General features: G+C 45.9%; 1 pseudogene; it reads right to left on the bottom strand.

Annotated features, from left to right (window-relative positions):
• Positions 1 to 2,295: 2,295 nt before the first annotated feature.
• Positions 2,296 to 7,620, bottom strand: LOC120673092 (annotated as a pseudogene).
• Between the last annotated feature and the right edge of the window lie 371 nt (positions 7,621 to 7,991).

The following is a 7,991-nucleotide window of genomic DNA, read 5'->3' as shown; positions in this document are numbered from 1 at the left end:
GGGAGTTCATTGTCCCTGTGTCCATTGCCTTGATTGGCTACATAAACGTGGCGGTCGAAATAGGACTCACATGTGCAGTTTGTGACTAGTTCGGTGGATCCCGTTTCCTCTTCCAAGATGGTGGTCAGGGCACTCCCATCTTGGTAGGGAAGGTTTTCCATGCAAGCCACCAGTCTTGTATCGTAGCCGTGTAGTTCTGGGGGTTCCATGCCCTTCCAGTACACAAATCTACATTGTGGTGTAGATGCGACCATGAATTCCAGATGGTTTCCAATGATTGATATTGGACTATCTGGTTGAAAATATTCTAGATCGGCATGTTTCTTTGATGGGACAACACCGTCATTCTGATTGTCTGCTGAAGCTTCTTCTGGATCGGAAGAGCTCTCGACGCAGGTATTTTTCTTACTTTCGAAAGAGTAGTTCATGGGGAATCGATCTGATGATCGAATTAGTGGTGCTATTGGGAGCACTAGTCTGGTCGGCTGCAATCTCCTCGGTGGCCAAGCGACTATGATAGCCCTTTTGGCCATCAGAAGTGCAGATCCAAGATCCAAAGACAAGAGTTGTGCCTTTCTTGGCGACAACTATTGGGAAGTTGAAAACCGCCATCGAGTTCACCGGCGGATTGTTGGAGTCTTGCCCCATGGTGGGCGCCAGCTGTCGGTGTTTTACCATCACGTCTACCTAGAGGTTTGATGTGGGGAAGACACCAAGATCAGGAACACGATGGTGCAAGCAACACAAGGGTTTAGACAGGTTCGGGCCGCAAGGATGCGTAATACCCTATGTCCTGTTGGGTGGTGTGTATTGCTTTGGATGTAGATGGATGGTGAATGCGCTGGGTTGCGATCCGCTGCCCCTGGAGGGGCCCTTGCCTGCCCTTATATAGACCAGGGAGGCAAGGTTACAAGGAAATCCTAGGTTAGCACGAGCCTAAGATCCCACCCCGAGTACTACTCGAGGTAGTTTCTTTTCATAGCGACTAGTTTGATGCCTATCCGAGTAGTTACATGCCGAATGGGTATGAGACATGCCCCATCCCATATCGGGTACCGAACCGTGCCACATAAGGTATCCCGTGGCCCCAGGTCTGACAGCTGGATTTGGTGGTTTGAAAGCTGGAGCTGGTGGCGATGCTAGAGCTGGTGGTGGTGATGGTGGCAATGATGGCGGGGCTGGTAGATATGGTAGAGCTAGTAGAGTCTGCTGTGATGATGGCGAGGTAAGATTGGGTGAAACAAGCAGTAGTACGATGTCTCGTTTGTGCCACAGGATGGTGATTCCAACGCATTGTACAAGCGTGGTCTTCCCATCTGCAGTGGGGATGTCTATCTCGTTGTCCTCATAGCTTGATTTCTGGAGCTCCTGCACTCGCACGCATGGGACGGTATTGGTTTTCCCTCAAATAAATCCCCAATAGGATCCACGTGGGCCTTGGCAACATCTTTCGTCTTCCCAGCTTTGCCGATTGGATAGAGCAACATGCATGGAGTAGTACTTGATATGCAATCTACCGGGTATGGTTGTGCTATGGTTAAGGCGACACTGCTCTGAGCACATGTCGTATTTGCTTGGGCTAATACCAGAAGGGACATCATCACCATCTGGCTGGACTGTTGCTGCCCCACTTGCAATGGATTAATACATATTTGCCTGAACTGCTGCTGCTCTGCCATTTGTGCTAACATTTTCTTAAACTTTGATTCCGCTACTTTCTCTGCCGCTTGTATCATCTCTTCCTTGTAGCGGTCATGCCTCTTGTAGGTAGACCGGTCCTCCTGGAACCCATCCCTAAAGGTCACCTTAGAGGACGGGCTCCATCCTTTTTGGACCTAAGAGCTGTACTAAGCTTATCCTTGTCCCTCTTGACTTTGAACTTTCCTTGATTTTGAAGTTTGGTAAGTTCGTACATTTTTTTTGCGACGGCTTCGGTCTTGGGTTTGTCAAAATGTGGCTTGCCATCCACTATCGTAGGCTTCCTTGCTTCAAGCCAGAACCAGCCACACTCAGTAAGGCCTGCAAAAGGGTCATGTTGCCCTGTGGCTATTGATCTACGTCTACATTCAACATTGATCGGAATGCGACATTGATCGGAATGCGACATTGACCTACATCTACATTCACTGTCAGAAAACTGGACATTAGTACCGGGCGGAAACCCCCAGTTAGTACTAGTTTCTCACCCGATATAGCCTGATCGGTACAAAATGCGCTTGTGTTTAGTACCGGTTGGACTAATCGGTACACATTTATCTTTAAAATTGCTATCAGCAATTTTTAAAATTGCTGCTGTTTCACCAGTAAATCTTTATCTTCCCACAACCAAAAAGGAGTGACATTACACTGTTTCCCTTTTTATTGCTCATAACAGTACAAGCTCTCCAAGTTGTTGTTCACTATGATAATCCTTTTTTTTAAATAAATCCACTATGATAATCTCATGAGTGTCTCAGTGCTCTCCAACCAATGTCACGCCTGAAAAATCCTTCTGGCCAATCGACAGCATCTACTGCATCATATGCCCTTTCCCTTGCTTCTTCAATGTCCTTGCCCTTGGCAGTGACACCAAGAACTCGGCCTCCAACAGCGACAAGATTGCCATCTCCATCTAGTGCTGTCCCAGCATGGAATATCTTGACAGCTGGAGAGACCTGCTCAGCCTTGTCGAGGTTTTTTATTACAGTCCCCTTCATATAAGATTCAGGATATCCCTGGCTAGCCATCACAACCACCATTGCCATTTTAGATGACCAGCTTAGTGAAACATTCCGTAATTCTCCCTGGCAAGCGGATAACAGAACTTGTGCTAAATCAGATTCCAATCGCATCATCAGAACCTGTAACAACAGGGAAAAAATATTAGTAGGAATCAGGACAATCATAATATGATGACAAAAAAACATTTCACAGGTCAAGTAGATAATTGCATCAGCTAAACTTATATGCTAAATATATCATTTCAAATTTGTACAGTGCAATTCTGAAATTTACTATACAATCACAATGAAGATACAGCAAAGGAGATTTGCCATAAAATTATGGTGGTGATAGGGTGGATAACCTCGATCCAGGCTTGTGCAATGCAGCTCAGTTTTCTTTGGATACCTGAACAGCCCACCTAGCCAGGCTCCAGCAATGCAAAAGAAGCTAGCTTCGGTGGCTTCCTGGAAACACAAAAAGATCCGTTTCCGCGCTATGCAGGCTGCATAAGACATTGGTGGCTGGGAAGACTGATTCGGCTCACCTCCCACCGCGTCCACCGGTGTCGGCGCTCCAGGGAAAGGATGACACAGGAAGCAAGCTCTTCTTCCTGCTAGAGACCAAGTTCCTCTTCAACTGCTAGAGACCTGCCGTGCGCCTTGATGTGTTCTGTTTATCGGTGATGAAGTGGATGCCGTGACGATGGCACAGTCATCCGGAGATGCCTCCGCCTTCGGCGCCGACCATGTGCTTCTGCGAAGCTGCGTTTGCGGGTGGAGTTCCTAGATCAAATGGACAGGTTTGACAGAGCTGTTGATGTTGTGCACGCGGAGCTCAAGCAAAGCAAGGAAATTTTGCCTTTCCCCATGACAAGCTTCTGCAAGAACATGTGCAGACCCTTTGTATGCTTGCTATAAATGACAATTTGCTGTTTTCTTTCTTTGCCTCTTCTTTTTTTTTTACCCGTTTCCATGGAGGAGCTCAATTTGGCAGCATAAAGGACGATAAGAGCTGTGACAAGATCGATTTAGATTTGGTGAGCCCGAATTGAATGGTATTGAGCTCGAATTGGAAGTCAGCGAGCTTGATTTGGATGGTGGTCAGCTCGATTTGAAAGTACGTGAGCTCGAATCGGATGGCGGTGAGCTCGATTTGGAAGACCGAGAACTTGAATTGGAAGATGGTGACTCAATTTGGAAGTCAGAGAGCTCAATTTATCATCTCACCTTACGGCATCTAAGAGGTGATGGTGAGAGGTATAAACCTGGTGTGTGTTGGGGCACAGTGAGAGGTCATAGAGCTAAAGCTTACCCAACCAGTACCTGAGCAATCCATGCAACCCAATAAGATACAGCCAATGCAAGCTCTGCTATATCATAGCAACAAAACATAGAGCTATTGCATTGCTTAAGAGTGGCTTGGGCTGGCCATGTACTATTCTTAGCCAGGTTCTAGCTAGGAAGCGGAACTGATCACCACCTCTCAAACATACATTTTCAAATTTTCAAATGAAGTAATGCATTCGATATTTTTTAGTTACAACAGCAGCAATTTAACTGATGCTGGACTGCAATTTGGATCCATATGCACTTAGATAAACAAGTACTCCTGATATCAATTATACCTTTTCTCCTGACAGTTTTTCAGATTTTAATTTTGATATATATAATAATGGTAGCACTCCTGATTCCACGTGCTTACTGTTCCAGTAGCCTTGGGATTTGTTCTTATTAAGAAATAAGTCTAGATTGGTCTGTTTCCCGAATGTTGGAGATTAGTTCCTACCCTTTGATGCTGTTGCCAGGCATCGCCATAGTCGCACTGCTTGGGTTCAGAGCAATCTTAAGTATGCCCGTAGCACTAATATATATATTATCAAATTTTAAGTAGCCCAAGTTAGAAATGTTAGACTGGCATTGATTAAAACAGAAGTGAAACTTTTTACAGCAGACAGTGATCAACCAATGTGAGATTCCAAAATTACATGAATGAGAGCTTTATGGCAGTTTCTTATGCGTTTCATATCCATTAGAGTGGCTGTTTTTTTTTACACTGGTTCGCCAAACCTAACACAACCCTCCTCCTTTACCCGGGCTTGGGACCGGCTATGTTGAGGCATGACCTGAGTTCGAGTCCCGGCAACGGAAAGAATGTTTTGCCTAAACCGTGACCTTTGATTCTTTTGGGTTTCATCTCTAGCCTACACCAACTTGCTTGGGACAAAAGGCTATGTTGTTGCTGTAGAGCTTTATGGCGGTTAATATTGATCAAATATGTAGCAGAGCAGATAATGGCTAGCAGATTAATCCTAAACAGCCACTCATATAAATGTTGGTTATATTGGGGTCATATAAACCTCTGTTGGAAAGATACGCATACGCAGCATATCTATTGAATTCTGTTGTCCAACGAAAACACCTTGATTACATTGTGATCATATAAACCAAAATCAGAACTGTAGTGACCAAATTGAGACATGTATACGCTATAATTCATCCTTTCGGTAAATTAAAAGTCTACCATCAAAATGGGCCATTCTACTCATAAAGAGCCTGGAAACTGACAGGTCTTTTTCTTTCTTTGATTCAGACAGAGCAACTTTTTGACTTGCTAGTTTTGCAGTTTAGGTTCTTTAGTTTGATGCTTATTATTATTATTTCTGGTCTGTGCTAGATTCTTGCTGAAGGCATTCCAACACTCTCTTAACCTGAATCTATATGGTATGAGATATTTGTACTGATCTTATTGTTAACAATGAATATTTGTTGAACTTCTTGGCCTGTTAATATACAGAAATGAACGCTAGGTTTTGGAGATAGGTGACTAACCTGGCATTCTGGGTCACCAAATCTCACATTATACTCAATAAGCTTAGGCAGCCCAGATTTCTTCTCAATCATAAGCCCAGCATATAGTACACCAACAAACTTGCACCCTTCTGCTGCCATACCTTTAACGGTAGGGATAATTAAATTTTCCATGACCATGCGCTTGAGCTCATCTGTAACTATTGGTGCAGGAGAGTATGCACTCATACCGCCAGTATTTGGGCCAACATCACCATCACCAACCCTTTTGTGATCCTGTGCTGATTCAAGAGGCAATGCATTTTCACCATCTACCAATGCAAAGAAAGAGGCTTCTTCACCCTCCAGAAACTCTTCAATGATAACCCGTGAACCGGCAGAACCAAATGAGCCTTCAACCAACATAGAGTCTATAGCTTCAAATGCCTCATCCAAAGTCATAGCGACAACCACACCCTTTCCAGCAGCCAGTCCATCAGCTTTAACAACAATAGGGGCTCCTTCATGTTTGACATATTTTTTAGCTTCCGCGGCATCCGTGAATGTCTGATACTGCAAGAGAGAAGGTACGTGCAAAAATTAACATTGTTTGTATGGATTAACATTGAAATTATCAATAATTACAAATGAAAGGGCAATTAACTACTAGTAGTGTCTGGCAATTAATATGGACTTAGTAAAGCATGGGCAGGGATAGCAACCATGTCTCCACAGAAATATCTCTATGATTGATAATCCCTAAAATGGTACATCGTGTCTTAACCTATATATCATCACCTATATGCAGGCTTCTTCCATAGACAAAATCCCGTAGTCATACCAAGACTAGCCTATAGGGTTAACAATCAACATAAATGGAACATGAAGTACCTTGGCTGTGGGGATATTGTACTTATCACACAACTTCTTCATGAAGTCCATGGTCCTTCTAGTGCTGCAGCCTCTGAAGAAGGGCCAAAGGTTGGTATCCCAACTCTGACAAGGTCATTAGCAAGACCGGCGACAAGAGGGGCTTCAGGGCCCACTACAACCATTCCCACTCCCCTCTTGCGACAGAACGAGATAACATCATCGCTACTGGAGATGTCCAAGTCTGGGATACAGGTTGCGTCCCCGGACTGAGCAATACCCGCATTACCAGGGGCGCATAGAACTGCAATGCAAGACGGGGAGCGGTTCAAGGCGTAACAAAGAGCATGCTCCCTGCCTCCACCACCAATGACGAGTACAGTTATCTTCTCATCTGACAGAAGACAATGGACAAAAATGAAACTAGCCCACTCTTGAATTTCCATTTACATTAGCATTAGTATGTTTACTCTCAGATAGCAAATCGGATGTCCAAAAGCACTTTACCAGAAACAATGCCTGCATCGGTAGCTGAAGCTTTCAGGTTGGATTGCCACCTTGCTGAAGCCCGAACACTCAATTGACAATGGGATGCGACATGCCGCGTCGTGACCGAAGAGCAATTGCTGCTCCACCCCTGAGCAACGGGGTAAGACACCCAAGTCCTGTAGCCGTTGCACGAATAATACACACCAGCGGTGCCGCACGTTGCAGCGAGTTTGAGAGGACCCCTTATACTGCAAGCGGCAGACGCCATGGGAGGGGCGGGGGCGGCTTGCGGCGCAGGGGTTCGCTCGATCCCCCAAAATTTGTGGAACACAAGCTGCACCCCGCACCTTTATTGAGCAGCAACAAGTCCTGTGTGCCAACTAATGTCGATCTCTAGTGCTAGTGCTGAAGAAGAACCCAATGGAACGCAGAACAAGAACCTCACTGGAGCGGTCGCCCGTATGCCTCACTGGGGAGTATAGATGGAAACGGGTAAAATCCGCGCGGGGCGAGGGCGCCCGCGGCGCCTGCCGGTCCACGGACGGCGAGGCCCCCGCGGCGGCGGCCGGTCCAGCCCAGGCACGACGAGGACCCGATGGCGGAGCGCTTGGCGAGGTGACGAGGAACGAGGGTGGCGCGCGGCCGAAAGGGAGGAAGGAGGGTGGGCCGGGTGCACCGGCGGCGGCGCCGTTCGCCGCGGAGCCGAGGAGGGGGGGCTTGGGGGCGGAGCGGACAGGCCCCTGGCAGCGCGCGGAGGGCGAAAAGAGGCAGACGAGCCCCTGGCGGCGCCCGGAGGGAGGATTTGGGAGGAGGGGGGATGGGAGGCATATCTGGTGCAATCACCGAACTGGTGAAAGCACCGTGCAATCAAACTAAAAAGATCTTCAAAAAATTTTGAAAAAAATCATGAATGTACATCTCGGTCTATCTCATCTATATATAAATTTTCACGATCAAATTCATCTTACACTTGCAGTTACAAAAAAGACAAATTTTCTGACAATCATTAACGTTCAAATGCAGCCCAAATTTATCTTTTTTGTAACTGTTAGAGTAAGATGAATTTGATCATGAAATTTTATATGTAGATGGGGTAGACCGAGATGTACATTCATGATTTTTTTCAGAATTTTTTGAAGATCT

This window comes from Panicum virgatum, chromosome 5N (genome assembly GCF_016808335.1).
Source record: "Panicum virgatum strain AP13 chromosome 5N, P.virgatum_v5, whole genome shotgun sequence".
NCBI lineage: Eukaryota > Viridiplantae > Streptophyta > Magnoliopsida > Poales > Poaceae > Panicum > Panicum virgatum.
The sequence above is the reverse complement of the archived record's forward strand: the minus strand, read 5'-3'. Positions and strand labels throughout refer to the sequence as shown.